Below are 19,208 nucleotides of genomic sequence, written 5' to 3'. Positions count from 1 at the left end.
CTATTCAAACCCGAGAAACACTCTAGCATGTATTGTCTTTACCGGCTACGAGCATTCCCATATAAGGGCATGTGACCTTGTCGCAAGTTTGAAAGAAAAAATACACTATCACACACATCAAAACTAGGATGTAAGAAACGTCCAATAACAATTACGTAAATTTCCAACTTTACAGAGTATTCTGTACTAGTTTCAAGTCTGCATTATATGAAAAAACAAATTTTCACAGTAATGGCGTCGCCCGCCATCGCGTTCGAACGAAGTTGTTTAGAACGAGTGTTTCCAGATTTTCTTCGGAGCACACAGTGCACTCGCTAGCACGCTTTAAGTACTAATCGCGAATAAGATAGATCTACCAAACGTGTATGTTATTATGAGCTCACGCAACACTTGAAGATAAAACCCACCTTACTTCCATGGCGTGGTTGGGAGTTGAAGGACTGTAACTTTAAATACCTTTCAATCTTGTATTTCCAGTCTTTCAGCTAACGTGCCATATCTCACGCGTACAAAGACGATAGAGGACTAAAAGTGGTCAACATTGTAAGTGCGAAAGTCTTGGGAAATAGCATCGTTCCGCACATCAGCCACTAAGAACGTTCACACGCCCTTTGAACTACTTAGAGGGCTACCAGCCACATTTCACGTTACCACGTTATAAAGCATGGCACATTTAACAGTATAACGTGGAAAATGGTGTTTGAATTATCTTGGCACTTACAGCGTTTACCAATTTTAGTCTTCAATCCACCACGAACATCCATATGTCAGTAAAGTAAGTAAAAGTAAAGTGTTCCCCTGTGCATAGCACCACGCCATGAAGGCGTATAGGGGGTGCGGGGGTAACGCCCCACACTTTCTTGATCCGGTCGTGAGTGGGGGTGATGTGATCAGCATCACGCCCCTGACCGCCTTTACCCCCCAGGGTTTCCCCCAGGTACCGCGGCCAGTGTATGATATGTCAGACGAACGCTAATACCAAAAAATTCCTACCTCCGGACGGTAATCACATACCACCTTTCGCTCCATCTTTCTAGCGGGAACCCAAGTATTTTCACTATTTTTTGTGCAACACTTTTGTCAACTGCCTAACTAACATCCCACTGAATGGTTTTGATATAAACATTTACATTGGTAAGTGTGTTAAGAGATGAAACAAAATCTATCTGATCTTCTTAAAAACAGCTGATATTTAAAGGGATGAGGAGACAGGTGAGTGGAGAAGGTTACATAATTTAGAACTACATAATTTGTATTCATGTCCATATATTATTAGAATAATTAAATCAAGAAGACTTAGGTGGGCAGGCCATGTGGCACGAATGGGAGAGGAAAGAGGAGTTTACAGGATTCTTGTTGGGAAACCAGATGGTAAGAGACCTGTAAGAAGGCCAAGACGAAGATGGAGGGACAACGTTGAGATGGACCTAAAGGAAATCGGTAGGGATGGAAAAGAGTATATAGATCTTGCTCAAGATAGGGACAGATGGAAGGCCTGTGTTGCTGCAGCCATGAACCTTCGGGTTTAAGAAGGCTAGAGAGTTAGTTAGTTAGTTAAGGATCCCTCTGTATACTTTGAACATTAGTATTTTTTAACAATCACCTTTCGTAAAGGCATAAAATTGAAATCTGCTGAAGATTATTTTACATCATTTTTGTGTACAGTTTGCGGAATCCATTCAACTCAAATGTTACCCGAATTGTCCTTGTACTTACGCCGACACAAAATGCTCTGCATATATTTTAAGAAACGTAAGACTTGTTATGTTTAGGTCCGAAACATCTAACAATGATGTTTAATTAACAGACAAATTAATTTTATCATCTAAATAACAGACGTATAAGACGTAACTGCAGAGTTTTCTGTTTTTCATGTAGAAGAGCCATTGCTATCTAGCGACCCTCTCATGTATTAACCAAAGCAGGGATGACTGTGTTCAGCATTTGCACTCCACATATCGTGAAATCTCACATAAGGTACATATATTGGTTGGACCTTCCTTAAATTTTTATCTTCTCCTTTCTTTATTCGTGTAAATACACTATATTAGATGAACCTTATGACGATACTGTCACATTATTCTCCACAAGATGACACCAAAAATTTTTCTAACATTTATTATTTATTTTAAGTGATACTTAGTTTAAATAATTATTGATAAATATCTGTGTTATTTAGTTTTAAAGAGTGTTTAGACTGTTATCTTTATTTCACAATTTTGCTCTTAATATGGATTTTTTGTTTTGCACGCAGACGGTGTAAAGTACTGCAGTTTCGAAGACGCCTCTTGTGCAGATGCAGCAGAAGGTAGGAATTTAATGCAAAACAGACAAAGATATTCAACTGTATTCAAAAGTGAAGAGTTCAACTAAATTTAACATTATATTTGTAAAATGTGGTGATGGTATTTTCCCTTCTTCTACTACATGTTTATTTAGGTATAATATGGAATTATGCTGTTTTATGCTATGGTATTTTATATTGGTTTTCAGGACAGATGAAACCCATGCCACAACAGCCCTTCCGGGCAGATGAAACCAGTGGCACAACAGCCCTTCACTTTTGAATATTATCGATACCAATAATGTTCACAAATTATCATCTAGAACAAACGTTACTATACTTTGGAAGAGCAAGTTCATTAAAACTATTCTTTCAACTTCCTTAACTGTATTATACGAAAGCAAAAAAGAGTTCCCTTGTTCGATACCCGGATGAGTCACATAGTGGTTCGGAATCCAATTTACTCTGAAGGTCCAGTCCCGGTTAGCCTTTCAGAGCATAGAGTGGACTTAACACACCAACTAGCGTAGAAAATAAATGTTTCATGTCGGGAATAATTCCGAAAAAGCTGAATTTTAGTCAGATATTAGAACAATACTAGTAGCAAAATACCATAAATGCTTCCCCACCAGCGTCCCCAAACATCAATTTTGTAGACCCTCAATTATTGGCTTATACGTCCGTAAATAATAGTTCTTAAAAGATCATCTTTTTTTAGTCTAAATCCTTATTAGATGGGCTTCAAGAACTATTCTGTTCAATATTTAAATAATGTTGGTGGTCTTGCAATATTTTAAAGAAACAATCATTAAAAAGTATATATTTTTTTATTTTACTCTGTAAAGTTTTCGTCTTGTAAGTTTTGAACAAATGAAATGACAAGAATTTTTTTGCAATAATAGATGTAGCGTAATTTGTAAGCTTTAAAACAATATAAATTTTAATGTATTTTAAAAGGATACACCTAAAATTTGTCTCCAATGGAGGACAGTACCAAAGAAGGTTGTCATTATCACAATCAGTTAAGTCTTGAATCATTGACTGCTTGATAAAAGGAAAATACTTTGGTAGAATTAATTGTTATACAAGTTAAGACACGATCAGTGTATTAGCCAATCGCCATTTTGGTGCTGCCGGCCGCCATCTTGAAAAGAGTCCACTATATTGGATATTTTTTATTTGATAAATCTTGAGATAGGTGGCCCCTGTCAACTTCCGGTTTTTTTCTTCAGAAATGCTCCAAGTAGTGTAAGCTTTCAAAATATATCAACAAATTGATTTCTCAAGAACATAGATAGTAGTTATGTAGAAAACTCACTATTTACATATAATATTTTATATGAATAACTACTAGTTGAAAGTTTTAATAACCCTCGAACCAAACAATATTTTTTATAAGGTTACGAAATGTTGGTTAGAACACTTTAGACGAACTCAATCCTTAAAGTACTATTTCTATAGAAATTTCTGAGAGAAATACAGTTTATATATAACCCAATTTATTTTTTTAAGATAGGATTGGAAGAATAGTATTAAATGATATGGAACAAGATGAGTTGAAACACATATTAATTGAAATTTATGATACGAAAAGAGTTCAAATTATTTAGAATTAATTTTGTTATGAATTGTTCTTGAGATCTTCTCCATTCATTGATCTGGTCTTTAAATTATATCCTTCACATTCGTATAATATAGTGGAGACAAATTTTATGAACCAGCATTTAGAACGTCCAATGTACTGTTTACGTGCTGCGTATTTTACGATGTATCTGTGGTTACCACCAGCAAGTGCATAGTATTGTCAGCTATTGAGGTATCGAAGGACCAACGTCCTTCTGTACTTCTCCACAAAAATCAGAAAAGCTGGGTTAACAAAAAGGCCATTTCCAAAAAGAATGACTATACGTGATGGAGGTTATTTCATGATGCAGACATTTTATTATTCCAACATCCCCATGTTAACAAAAGTGGATGAAACTAACCCATTTTTACAATGTCGATACGAGTATAAACGATTGGGATGTTTCCCATTAACTACACATTTCCGGTTGGCCTTAACCTAAAAATACTTCTCTCTTCATAAACTTTTATTCTTTCGTGTAATAAATAAGAATCGGAAAGTTAAAATAAATAAAATATAAAAACATATTTAGACCTAAAAGGGATGAGGAGACAGGTGAGTGGAGAAAGTAACATAATTTAGATTTGCATATGTATTCATGTCCAGATATTACTAGAATATGTTCATATGCAGGCCATGTGCATGTGGCACGAATGGGAGACGAGAGAAGAATTTACAGGATTCGTGTTGGGAATCTTGATGGTAAGAGCCCTGTAGGAATGTCAAGACGAAGGTGGAGAGATAACACTGAGATGGACTTCAATGAAATTGATATGGCTGGAAAAGTTGGAATTGATCTTGCCTAGGATAGGGACAGATTGAATTCGTGTATTGCTCCAGCCATAAACCTTCGGGTTTATGAATGCAAGAGAGTGACTGAGTTACATAAGCTCAGAGTCTTTCAGCCTTAAAGATCCGATGAGTTAAGAACTGCAAGTAAAGAAACCGACTGGTTATGACATATTTTGAACTAGATAAGTTGATAGCAATCACACAGTGCAACATAGTTTGGATAACACTTCAAACTTAAACTCATGCACGTGTTGCAACAGCACTGCTGCTTTTGCTTCTTAATGACTAAATATTTCTCAAGTATGTGGCATGGGTTTGACGTCACTAAAAAACAAAAAATAATAAAAATAAACTTAACTCATCTGAGAACAGCATAGTTCCATCCAATATTTAAAATATGGAACTGGGTTTAGTGGTTCCTGGCTAGCCGCAACTACATGGAGACGATAAGGGAGTCGTCATGTTGGGAGGGTTCACGTTAAAATGGTCGTTTTAAAAAAGAATGGTGATGTTCTTACTGGAAGAGGCTAGATATAAACTCTGGAGCAAACCAAAATCCCTTCTCATTTCGTAAAACTTGGCATGTGAGGAAAACAGCACGTGCGCATCATACTACAACGCGTGTACTCTACAAACTGCATAAGAATGTATATACCTTGTCAATTGTAACACAGAAACTGTCTCAAGATATCTCAACTTTGAAGACTGGTGCAAGCAAGAAATTAAAAAAAGCCCAAAACCATCAGTGTGACAACTTAAATAAGACACAACTTCACATTGATCACCTGGTAAAGAGCCTTCATGAAATAAACCTCTAATTTTACATCAAATCTCTGTGCAATCTGCAGTGGGTTTTTCACGCTCAAGACCATTACAACCAAGCACGTAGAACTATACGCTGTGCCAAGAATCTAATGGAGCAAACAAACGAAGGTACGTGTCTGCGCAAGAGGGGCTCGAACAATGAAGACTTGTGAGAGAACGGGATTGCGGTTGGGGTAGACTGAAGTTACCAGCTTCGCTTAGCCCACTCGCTTTCTCTCCTACTTTACCGTTATGAGCTGCATTGCTCCGGAGATTAAAGTGATAGTGGTGTTGAATGGGAAATCTTGATTACACTACATTATCCAAATATAGGATTTGAATTGAAGACCTGATTAAAAAGGGATCCGATATAATTAGAAAATCATCACAAAATATTATCTGAAACACGTTTCATTATTTTCGTATTATCAATTACAATAATTGTGTTCTTTCTCTTTAAAATAATAAAGCAATTTAATACTGTATAAATTTCAGTAGCATCTATATTCAAAAATCATATTGGGTTGTATATACACCGTATTTCTCAAAAATATTATTTAAGATAAATTGTAAATATGAAAAATATTGTTTTCAGGATTAAGTTCGTCTAAAGTGTTAGGACCAACATTTCGTAACCTTAACAAATATAAAATACTATTGTTTGGTTTCTAGAATTATTAAAACTTTCAACTAGCAGTTATTCATATAAAGTTTTATATGTAAATAGTGAATATTCTATAAAACTACTATTTTTGTTCTTCAGGAATAAATTTGTTGATATATTTTGAAAGCTTACACTACTTGGAACATTTCTGAAAAAGGCAGCAGTTGACATGTGTCTCCGTTCCCAAGATATATCAAATCAAAAATATCCAATATGGAAAACACTTTTCAAGATGTCGGCCGTCAGCACGCAGATGGTGATTGGCTAATTCACTGAATGTGTCTTAAGTGGTATAACAATTAATTCTACCAAAGTCCTTTGATTTATCAAGCAGTCAAAGATTCCAGACTTAGCAGCCGGACTGTGATGATGACACACTTGTTTGGTCTTCCATTTGGAGACAAATTTTTTGGTGTATCTTTCATTATAAAACAATAAAACATATATCGTTTTAAATCTTATAAATTAGGCTACAACTTCTATTAGAAACAATTTCTTCTCATTTAATTTGTTCAAAAGTTACAAGGGAAAAACTTTAGAAAGTACTAGAGAAAATCACTTTTTAAAGATTATTTCTTAAATTTAGGGAAAACCACACACGTTATTAAAACATTGAGCATAATATTTTTTGAATCCATCTAATTAGAATTAAGGACTGTCTATGACCATTGGTTACGGAGATATAAGCCAATAACTGAGAGTCTGCAAAATTTATGTTTGGGGGGCGCTGGAGGGGAAACCCGTTATGAGGGGCGGGGACTTTTGAAATCTTGCACTACAAGTAGTGTTGTTACAACTGACCAAAGTTAAGCATTTACGGAATTATTCCCGGCATTGGTCTCTTCATATTTCTCATTGACTGGACTAAAATAAATCAATAGAACGCTGACAGAGTTGACCAAGGTTCTTGAAACCAAAGTTGTGATCTAATGAAAATTTTATGATTTGAAGCAAAGAACTGGCTTTCAAGTTGTCTGTTTTATGAATGGTTAAAAATGATGTGGCTTTATTTTAAGGTCCGGATTTACTAGAGTCTGCGGACTGCAGTTATGAGCCTCCATCTGCAAAGGGTGCTCGGCTCTTCCACTGGAACACATTGATTTGGAATAATGAAAGAAATGAGATACTTGACTGATTCCACATGGAATTACACAGAAAAAGTCAAAATGTAACCCACCGATTCAGATTTTCTTGAAAACTGGTGCATTTGTTATGACAAACAAGGTATGAACAAATGCAAAATTGTTTTGTTTTTTTCGCTACACCTCTTAATTACTGAGGAACAGGAGGCTACGGAATTTTGCAAGGATCGGTCATTGACGAGGCAATGGTAGTAGCCTGTAGTGTACAACAGAAAAAAATTATATCTCAGAGTCAAATGGATACTTCACTTTTTTTAATTCCATGTATATTCGATTTCAATAGTTATCACCAATACTCCTTTGCACTGAGACTCACGAAAAATGATTGTATTGTCAAAAATGTTGATTTTTTTAGTCAACTTCTAACGTTGCATTATCACTTAAAGGCACTGCTATTATTATACCATTTTCAAATTTTCAAATTGAAGCGTCAAGTATTTTCTAAAAGGCTGGTAAATAAAATGTGTCTCTCCTACTGCTTCCACTAAAAAATCTTCATTAAAGCAAATTGATTTTTTTCTCCATTCCTATGGTTTATTCGATGCCAAAACATGACAATAAAACTTGGTAAAGTGGTAGAATACGTGAAACGTATGTAAAAGTTTAGCCCTCAGTGACACACGGTATTCATACAGCAGGGGTGCCAGCTCTATAACAAATGTAATATGTAAGTGCTTAAAGCTGAAATGGAACATATCAACACTTTATTTCCAATTATGGTATAACTTTCATCTTAGGATTGTTTTGACGCTAGAAGATATAGGTTTCATACAAAAAATATATTTACATGAACATATATAAATTTACACTTCAAGGTCACACGACGTGACTTTTGCCTTGTATATATAAATATACGTAAGCTCTATTTAGTGTAGAATAAATTATGTTACAGAATTATATGCGATCTCTGTGTGTGCCCTTCCCGATGGCACAGTGGTAGCGCCGTCAACTTGTAATCAAGTGGTCCCGGGTTCGATACCCGCTGGAGGCACATAGTGGTTCGGATCTCACTTTATACTGTAGGTCCAGTCCGATTAGACTATCTGTGCATAAAGTAAACTTAAAGCACCAAATCAATCATTCAATCTCTGTCTGTGGTGTAAGATTCATTTTGGAATAACATTGCAAACAAGAATAAAAAATAATCTGACAGTAGTATGCCTCATTCAATGAAACACCTTGTATCCCAGTCAATGAAGAGACCAAAACATCGAATGATCGGAATACTTGGATCTCCCGAAGATGAACTCCGATTTACGCCTATGACACTGATGCTTACAGCTCCAACAAACGTTCATGAATGACAAGGTTCTGAAGTAAGTGATTGTTTGTCGAATGAAATAAGTGGACAGAAAAAAGAAGATATAAGCGAATGCAAGCTGGATTCAGCACCGCTGAAGTAGTATTATTCTGTGGGAAAAATTGGAATATGTAGCATAATAAGAAGAAACAGAAAATGATCACAATGGTATAGTCAAAATTGTATAGTTGTTTAATGGTAATGGTTAGCGTATCTAAGATGTATTGGGGAATAACCTGAAAAGGATTACAATATTATTTTTGGTAGAGACTTAACTTTTATTGAAGAACACAATCATGAGTAGTATAAAATTGTGACTCCCACCCCAACTCTGATTTCTTGACTAAACGACTACAAAAAGTTGAAAAACTCACTTTCTCTCCCCGTTTCGCGCCTCATTTATTACGCTGACGACGTTTCACGGGCGCAAAAAGGCAGTGATGAGTGAAAGATGAGCTCTCATCCCCTCATCCTCTCATCTTTCTTATTCTCTTTTTATTCTCTCATCTTCCTCTCATCCTCCTCTCATCCTCCCATCTTTCTCTTATCCTCTCATTTTTTTATTTTCTTATTTTCTTATTTTTTGAAAGATGAGTGCATCTTATCGTAATTTTCCAAGTCTGGGACCAAATGTTTATATGTCATGACCTACGTAAACCTCTTTTCTCATTCTCTCATTCTCTTATTTTTTGAAGGATGAGTGCACTTTATCGTAATTTTCCAAGTTTGGGACCAAATGTTTATATATCGTGATCTTCGTAAACCTCTCTTCTCATCCTCTTATTCTCTCATCCTCTCATTCTCTCATTCTCTCATTCTCTCTACCTTTAGAATATTGTCGTCAACATTAGAGATGAAGTTGGAGTGCTGGAATTAACGGGGCCAAATGTTTATATATTGTGATCTTCGTAAACCTCTCTCTCGGGGGGGAGGATGTGGCATATACACACGCGCGCGCTCTCATCTTCTCATTTTCTTATTCTCTTATTCTCTTATTTTTGAAAGATGAGTGTATTTTATTGTAATTTTCCAAGTCCGGGACCAAATGTTTATATATTGCGACCTACGTAAACCTCTCCTCTCATCTTCTCATCTTCTCATTTTTGAAAAATGAGTGCACCTTATCGTAATTTTCCAAGTCCGGAGCCAAATGTTTATATATATCGTGACCTTCGTAAACCTCTCCTCTCATCCTCTTATTTTTGAAAGATGAGTGTACCTTATCGTAATTTTCTAAGTCCGGAGCCAAATGTTTATATATATTGCGACCTACGTAAACCTCTCTCTCGGGGAGGGAACGATGTGCCACACACATACGTGCGCGCGTGCGTATGCCTCTTATTATTTTCTGTATTGTGACGCAAGCAAACAAAATAATAATTGTTGTTTTTTTAGGATCCCTGGCCCCTATATAACCTCGCCGGGGGTGCATGGTGGCGACAAAATCATCACGAGTTTAAATTTGTACTGTGAATGTTGTCAAAAATTTAATCAATATTGGTTATTCTCGATGCTAGAATCTTACATAAATTATTCTCTAAAAACGAAAATCGATAATCCTATGCCAAGCCCCCAAGGCATTCAGGCAATTTCTAATATTCGCGTGGATAGCCACGCTTGGTAGAATTTTTCCTGTTCCTGTGGAGAAATTGTGTTTCTGTCGCTCAATGTAACATTTTCATCATGGACCAAACTATCCACAGCAACCCCTCCCCGAACCTATTCACCTTGCATCCTTTTTCGCCTGAAGAGATTCTATTTTTTTTTTTAGCTTTCCCACGGTCCTGAATAAAAACCCATCACATCCCTGATAACAATAGAATTAGAAGCGGATGCGGCGAAAGCAAACACAGCAGCATCTTCCGCTTTTGAGTTTTGTGCTGGGGGGGGGGATCGTCCGTTTCACACACCACACCCTGACGGGGGGGGCGTGGAATAGAGGCCGAGGGGAAATGATCGACAATACATGCATACAATATGGAACTGTCAACGTCCCGTTTATTGTTATTTGTCCCCCACAGGATAGTGTGCGCATCACAAAATTTTTTTGTTGAAAAAAAATATAGCATGAGCGCTATAGTCAACAAGGGTTTTATTTGCTAGGACATTGACTATAGCGCTCATTGTGTTTTCACCAAAGAGAGTCGTGTGGAGTAGGAAGGAGGGAAGGAGAAAAAGGAGAGGAGTTCCTATATAACGTACCAGTTTTTTTTGTACATCATTATCATAGTGAACGTCAATCGTGCCAGTTTAGTATTCTTAATTGTTTGTCTGGCAGTATACATATATATCATCGCGGAAGTTTTAGTGAGCTACAAGTTTTATTTTGAAGTCTCTCTATCTCTCTTGAAAGGTAAACGTCAATTGTGGCAGTTTAGTATTCTTAATTGTTTGTCTGACAGCATACATATATATCATCATGGAAGTTTTAGTGAGCTACAAGTTTTTTATTTTGGAGTCTCTCTCTATCTCTCTTGAAAGGTAAGTTTTTATTTTTATGATATATTAATATTTTTGTTTTGCCTCTGACACACACATATTCAGAGGAGTCATAAAAATTGACACACACTTACATGTCGCATATTTTTAACCTCCTACAACAGTGCACACACACATACATACATACATACTGTTCGCGTCTAATATATATATGTGGAAGGAAAAAATGTCTAGCATTTTTTCAATTTTTTTTCCTTCTGTTTCAGTGCGCTTTCCCCTACCACCACCACCATCACCACAACCCCCCAAAAAAATTTCTCTGTATATATATATATAAATAACAGAGAGAAAAAATGGAATCGCAACCAGGTCCCTCCGGTCTTTGCGGGAAAGTGGCATGTCGCAACTGCGGAATATTAATTTCTAAACCTAATATTGCTAGGCATTTGAAAAAATGTCGTTTACTGGATCATGATGTCCTAGTCCCGCCGGCAAAGAAATCTCGCACTGATGGGCATGAATGCGGTGCTTTGAATAAAAGTGCACGCATCATGACCTATAAATCTGGAAGCGACGAAAAATGTGACTCGAGCATCTTCCTCGACAATGTGAAATCTCTGGTAGTCGATAAATTACGTGATTGCCTCGTCAATGTTGCAATTAAAATTCATCTCGTCTTGACCCTGCTGTATGAGAAAGTTGTCTCGTCCGAGTCAAGTACTTTTAGCTTTTACGTAGGGTGTGAAGCCTTACACGATGACAATAACGAGAATCTTGACGAGATAGTGACACGGCTATTTGAGCACCTGACACAAAAACAAGAAGAGTTTGAAGGTAGAGGAAGTGGGTGGAGTCTTTGCGGTCACAACCACATGTTAGAACTTCGAGTCTGCAATTTCAAACCATTACGCAGCACTCAAAAAAAAACAAAAAAACAAAAAAAGCAAAATGCAGTGTTGAACATACAAAGTAATGATCAGAAGAGTTTCCTATGGTCTGTCATCGCCGCATTACACCCGTCTAATAATAATAACCCCCAACGCCTGTCCAATTACAGAGGATATGAGGGGATATACGAGAATATGATGAGAGGAATTTCCTATCCTGTGCCCCTGAATAAGATCAATCAATTTGAAAAAAACTATAGAGAGGAAAAAGGAAAAGATATCAATATTTCTGTTTTTGGGGTTGACGATTGCGACAATATTCGTGTGTTAAGACCTGCTAGAAGCCAGAATAATGTAATTCGACTCTTGCTTGTAGATGGCCGTTACAGTTTGATACGGAATTTCTCAGGATTAGTAGGAAGACAGATCAGCAAGAATCGCGATAAGATCGAAATTTGCGATCGATGTTTGAGAATTTTTCGCGGGGGTAAGAAGATGAGAGAACAGCACAAGTGTTTTGGCTCCGTGAATGCAGAACCCGAAGATGTCATGCCGGAACCCGGAACCAAGATGAAATTTCAGAAACACCAGGCTCTTCTCCACCATCCCGCTGTTTTTTATGCCGACTTTGAAAGCTTCCAAGTTCCCATGACGTCTTGCGACCCTGATCCCTCTACCTCAAGCACGACCCAAATTTTTCACCACGAGCCTTGCAGTTTCTCCATCTACGGAGAAAAATTGAATGATGTCATCTTGTATTGCGGACCCGATGCGGCAAAACATTTTGTTGAGAAGATAGCGGAATGCGCGAGAGAACTTGCACCCAGCCTGAAAGGCTCTTACGTTTCTCCACCTGCTCTCACAACAGAACAACAACAGAGACATGACGCGGCGACAAGATGCGAAGAGTGTAACCAGACTTTCACCGCCGAAAATTACAAGGTCGTCCACCATAACCACCAGAATGGATTATTTCTAAGCACCATCTGTAATTCGTGCAATCTCAAGATTAAGGAGTCGCATTTTGTTGCCGTGTTTCTGCACTACACGGAGAAGTATGACACGCATCTCTTCGTCAAAGAGCTCCACAACATAACTTCTCGAATCAGCATCATTCCGAGAACGAGGGAGAAGTACATCGCGGTGAGAGTGTGGATCCCTCTCGAAGAAGGAAAAAGTGGGGAAGTGCGAATCCTGGACTCTTACAATTTCCTGTCCTCTAGCCTCGCAAGCCTTGCATCTCAACTTGGCGACGAAGATCTTGTGGCCACCAAGCAAAAATGTTTTTCGGGGAGAGATGACAATTTGAATCTGTTGCGTCGCAAGGGCGTCTACCCCTACGAGTACGTCAACAATTTCGACAAATTTGACGAGACGGAACTTCCACCCCGGGAGGTATTTTATTCTTCTCTCACGGAGGACGTCTGTTCCGAAGAGGACTACGAACACGCTCGTAGTGTATGGACGGCATTCAATTGCCAAACTTTTCGCGATTATCACGATTTTTATCTGAAATTGGACGTGACACTTCTGATGGATATTTTCGAATCGTTTCGTAAGAGATGCATCACGATATACAAGTTGGATCCTGCGTATTTCTTCACCACGCCGGGATTGACTTGGGAATCGATGATGAAATACACCAAGGTGGAACTGGGCCTCATCGCAGAGAAGGAACAGTATGCTTTCATGGAGAGTGCGATACGCGGTGGCATCGTCCAATGTCCCCGACGCCATGCTCAGGCAAACAATCCTCATACGCCTGGTTACGATGCATTGAAGCCCAACACCTATATTGTCTACTGGGATGTCAACAACCTGTACGGCCACTCCATGTCCCAGTGTCTTCCCATCAGCGACTACGCGTGGATGACCGAAGAGGAACTCTCCTGCGAGGATTTTCTCAACTGGAGCGAAGATAACGAATGGGGCTGTTTCTTGGAAGTGGATCTCGATTATCCCGAAACACTTCACGAGAAACATCATGGATTGGCCCTGGCCCCCTCCAAAAAGAAGCCACCTGGAGGATCGGAGCCAAAACTCATACTAAGCATGGAGAACAAGCGGAATTACGTTCTGCACTACCGACTCCTCCAATTTTACATAAGTCACGGCTTGCAGTTGAAGAAAGTTCATAGAGGATTGAAGTTCCGACAGAGCAAGTGGCTCGAACCGTACATAGCCGAGAACACGCGACGCAGAGCGCAATCGACATCGCCTGCAGACAAGGATCTGTACAAACTGTTCAATAACGCCATCTACGGCAAGACGATGGAGAACGTGCGTAATTACATCGACGCAACGTTGGTCACGGACGAAAAGAAATTTGAAAAGATCGTCGCGTCCCCCTACTTCAAAAACTTCACTATTTTCGACGAGAATCTAGTATTCGTCGAGAGGAACAAGAAGCAGGTGATGCTCAACAAGCCGATTGCCTAAGGTGCCACTTTCCTTGAACTATCAAAATTGCACATGTACCAATCGTACTACGATCAGTTTCAACCTTTTTATGGAGATAACATCCAAATATGTTACATTGACACGGATAGCTTCATTTTTCTAATCCAAACACCAAGCCTCGAACATGATCTGACTAAGATGAAGCATCTGTTTGATTTTAGCAACTTACCATCAGGCCATCACTTACATTCGGCAGAAAACAAAATGACGATTGGAAAATACAAAGATGAAGTTGGCGGGGAGTACATCAGCGAATTTGCGGGGCTTCGTGCCAAAATGTACTGTGTAAAGATTACAGAAGAAAAAGAGATCAAGAAGGCGAAGGGGGTGGGAAAAATAAGTACCAGCAAATTTAGCATGCAAGACTACAAAGAATGCCTTTTTCATGGTAAAAGGCAACTCAGCACCGATCATCGCATTGCAAGTAAATTGCATGATTTGTACACGACGCGCGTAACCAAAGTAGCATTGGATGCAACGGACAACAAGTTACGTGTTCTCGATTGTCAAATCCACACGCGAGAGTGGGGGCACTACAATAAAAGAGATAAATGTGACGTGTGTTAACCATAACCCCATAGCCATGAAGTCCGCTGTGTTTTTGAAGAAGAATAGCATACGGAGGAAAAGAATGAAAGAGGGAGCCCTCGGGCGATGAAAAATAAGAGTTGAATTTAATGAGCCTCAGTTTGGAGCGGGCTTAACAACATAATAACAGGTTGCAACTTTTCATCGCCCGAGGGCTCCCTCTTTCATTCTTTTCCTCCGTATGTTTTGAAGAATAGCAAATGCACAACGTGTTAAATAACTAACAAGGACAATGAATCTCTTTGGTTTTCGCAAACAAAACAACATGGAGACTGCACCGCCAAATTCCAATAACCTCTTACCTTCCGTGTTATCTAAACTCAATGGTCTACTAATTGTACATCTTAATAGTATATGGACGGAAATAAATAACGATGTGGGCAAGATGTTTTATGTTTTTAATAACAATTTACATTTCTATGAAATTCCGATCGACGGGAAACTTCAAATCACCGTGAATCCGGAGAACACAGGCGAAATCAAAATTTCTACCGGCAAGAACATTTTTCGAATGAAGCACGACAAGATACTTTCTAACATTACGTACGATGTGTCTGCAGGAGATTACCTGTACGTGGAACTCCTCGGAGACTACGACAAACTTATTCCTCTCTTCGTAGAATTACGAATCGTCTATCCTATTATAAATAACCGTTAACCAAAAATGCCTAACGACATTTTCGGCAACACCAAGCGTGTAGACCATGCAGAAGAGATTCTCATGTTGGACGTTCGTGTTAAGAAGTTGAGGACTGATTTGATCGCTTTGCAGGAGACCTTAAACAAAAGTTTAGAGTCTGAGATCGCTACGCTCCAAACGCAATGTCTCGATCCCATTCTGAAAATCGATTCCGAACTGAAAACACTGATAAAAAATTATGTCGACGTACCTTCTTACGACAACATTCAAAATATACAGTTGAGCATGGATTCGCTTCAAAATGATTTGGCAAAATTACAGCAATTTCAATCGAAAAATGAAGATTTGGAAAAATTGAAACTCGAAATCGAAGAGCGAACTTCCGCAATAGAAAAGAATTTCTCTGAACTTCAAACCGTCGTGAATGATATTGATATAGAACGCTTGCAGGTCGTTGTTTCTAAATTACAAGAAGAATTCACCGGCACGTTGGAAGAAATCAAATCCAAGTTGCAGACTTTGGAAGATACAATGACGAACCTACCATCGTCGGACGAACTGCAGGTTATTGGTAAAAGCGTCGCGAACATAAAAATTCAATTGGAGGCTTATCAAGATTTCGAACACATTCAAACCACCATCGCTACGCTTCAGGCGTCTCTGGAGTTGATCAACGAAGAAATTAAAAATATTCACGCTGAAGCAAGTGTGTTGACGAGTATTCAGGACACGTTAAGCACAGTTCAGCAGAAGATCCAATATTTGGAAAATTTGAACGTCGAATCCAATCTTACTCATTTTCATCACGTACTGGACAACATACAGGGTGACTTGGAATCGTTACGGACGAGCGTACCTTCGAGCGAAGATTTGGAAAAATTGAAAACGGCGGTGACGGCACTATCCGATTCGAACGACATCAAAAGTTCATTGAGCGATCTCGAGAGTAAAGTGGCCAATCTCCCCACCTCCAAAGAATTACACGCTTTGAAAAGGAACATATCACGTATGCTGAAACGACTGGAAACGGAAACGGCGAACGTGGAACAGATTCGAGACGAACTTGCTTCGCTGGTGTCGATGCTGCCCACTTCGCAGAGCGTCGCCGACCTTCACACGCAGTTTACAGAGATGCGAATCATCGTGAACGATCTTACCGAGAAGAGCTCGAAATTGAATCAAATCGAGAACCTTCAGAACATTGTGGTCAACATCAGAGATCAAGTTGGAGTGCTGGAATCAACGCAGGAATCGACGCTGGCCTCTTTCGGTGCCAAGTTGCAAGAACTCAACGAAAGCTACAAGCAGTTGAACGTGGAAGTGAAAATCAAACCGTCATTTTCTACCGTAACGGATACCATAGTCGAGCATTTGGTCCCCGTACAAAACACACTGGGTCAGCTTCACAGCAACCTTGTTAGCGTCGATACTAAATTCGCTAAACTGCATTCTCTGCAAGCCATCGAAATCAACAGCGTTCCCAATCAACAGAGAATCTCCACGTTCGTCGAAGGTAACAAACTGTACATGCTGCATCCTTATCATCCGTACTACAAGTTTCTCCTCGATGGCACGATTCAGTTAAACGAATTTTCGTACTGGTCTCACGGCAGAAAAGCTAGCGTTCCCACCATGACTTTAATATCGAATCGTGGTGTCCAGAAAGCAGGAAACATTCCTCTGGCACGTTGGAACGAAACGCGCAACATATATGAAATACACGAAGACGAAGATCTCACCGTTTTCGACGTGAGTGCCGGCGATAAGCTGATCATTCAAAACACGAGCGAAGTGCCACCCTCTTTGAATCCCATCACGCTTGTGCTTCTCTTGAAACGTAATCTCTAAAAAAATGTCTAGGCAAGCCATCGTCGAAGAATTGCATAAACCTGCACGCCGTAACTACGAACGTTTGGCTGTGGTAACCAAGGGCATCGACGACCTCTGGCAAAGTGACCTCGTGGAGATGAGTAGCGGCAATTTGAAAAACGTGCATAAATTGAACAAGGGCAACAAGTACCTCCTCACCGTCATAGACACGTTTTCGAAATTCGCATGGGCTCTACCTTTGAAAGCCAAAACGGGAACATGCGTCACGGAAGCATTCAAATTAATTTTTCGCGAAAGCGGTGGCAGACGACCACGGTTTCTGCAAACGGACAACGGTAAAGAATTTTACAACGCCGTATTCCAAAAATTTATTCAAAAACACAAGATTCGACATTATTCGACCTTCAGCCACATCAAAGCCAGCATCGTGGAAAGATTCAATCGAACCTTGAAAACACACATGTGGAAACGATTCACGCTTCGGGGAAATTACAAATGGGTCGACATCCTGCCGGAACTCGTCGACGCCTATAATGATACGGTACACAGAACGATAGGCATGAAGCCAGCCGACGTTACCAAGTCTGACGAGCAGCGTTTAATTTCTACAGTTTACTGTCCAAAGTACACACCCACGACAAAAAAAGCTAAATACAAAATTGGAGACCGGGTGAGGATCAGCAAATTCAAACGCACCTTCGAGAAGGGATTCACAAAAAATTGGAGCACGGAACTTTTTACCGTGGTTCGAGTTCTACCCGGAAACCGACACACGTATATAATAAAAGATAGTAGCGACGAGATTTTGAAAGGAAGATTTTACGAAGAGGAACTCTCTAAAACAAAACACCCCGACACGTACCTCATCGAGAAAGTATTGCGTAGGAAAGGTGACAAACTGTTTGTCAAATGGCTGGGACTTCCGGAAAAGAGTTGGATCGACGCGGACGAAGTGATCTTGTGAGTACGTGGAACGTGGTGAAGCGTCTACCGGATCCGGAAAGTCAAACGAGAAAAAAAAAGAACGGCGAGTTGCTTCCCGACAGCATCCGCTGTCTGATCGTAGGTCCTTCGGGGTGTGGGAAAACAACACTGCTCGTGGACAATTTTCTCCTCGCACCGAATTGGTTAAATTGGAAGATCAGGCACCTGTACGTGTTCTCGAAAAGTTTGGAGCAATCCAAATACCAGCAACTGATGAAAGTGTACGATGGTCTGGACATTGCAACGTTCGCCTCGGAAATAAAACCACTCGACGATTGTCGTGAAAATTCAGTTGTTGTGTTCGACGACGCCATCCTGGAAAATCAAAATGAAATTCGCAACTTTTTCACGCAAGGTCGTCACAAAGGAATGGATTGCTTCTACCTAGCTCAAACGTTTTCCAAAATTCCAAAACAGTTAGTACGCGACAACGCTAATTTCATATGTTTGTTTCGTCAAGATCACACCAACCTCAAGCACGCGTACGATGACTACGTAGGCGGGGACATGAACTACAATCAATTTTCGGAAGGCTGCTCTTCTTGCTGGAACGGTGACGATTTCGGATTCGTGACGATCGACATGACGAGAAAACCCAACGACGGAAAATACAGAAACAAAATCAACGAATTTCTAAACGTTGCAACGTTGTGAGAAACGACGTATATAAATAACGTCATGACGAAACGAAAAATCGAAGACGAAAATCTCAAGCTTCGCGATTACCTCGCGAAACGCTTCAAAGGTTGGAAATCCGAGAATCGCGGATT

General features: G+C 39.4%; 1 long non-coding RNA gene across 1 annotated transcript in view; it reads left to right on the top strand.

Moving 5' to 3' along the window:
* The first annotated feature begins 2,261 nt into the window (after positions 1 to 2,261).
* Positions 2,262 to 19,208, top strand: part of LOC145992599 (uncharacterized) — a 499,068-nt gene continuing 482,121 nt past the window's right edge. Inside the window, exon 1 of the long non-coding RNA XR_014442181.1 lies at positions 2,262 to 2,308. This is a non-coding gene — a long non-coding RNA (uncharacterized LOC145992599). The remainder of the gene's footprint in view (positions 2,309 to 19,208) is intronic.

This window comes from Lepisma saccharinum, chromosome 9 (genome assembly GCF_977018435.1).
Source record: "Lepisma saccharinum chromosome 9, izLepSacc3.1, whole genome shotgun sequence".
Taxonomy (NCBI): domain Eukaryota; kingdom Metazoa; phylum Arthropoda; class Insecta; order Zygentoma; family Lepismatidae; genus Lepisma; species Lepisma saccharinum.
This window is presented reverse-complemented; position numbering and strand designations above follow the sequence as displayed.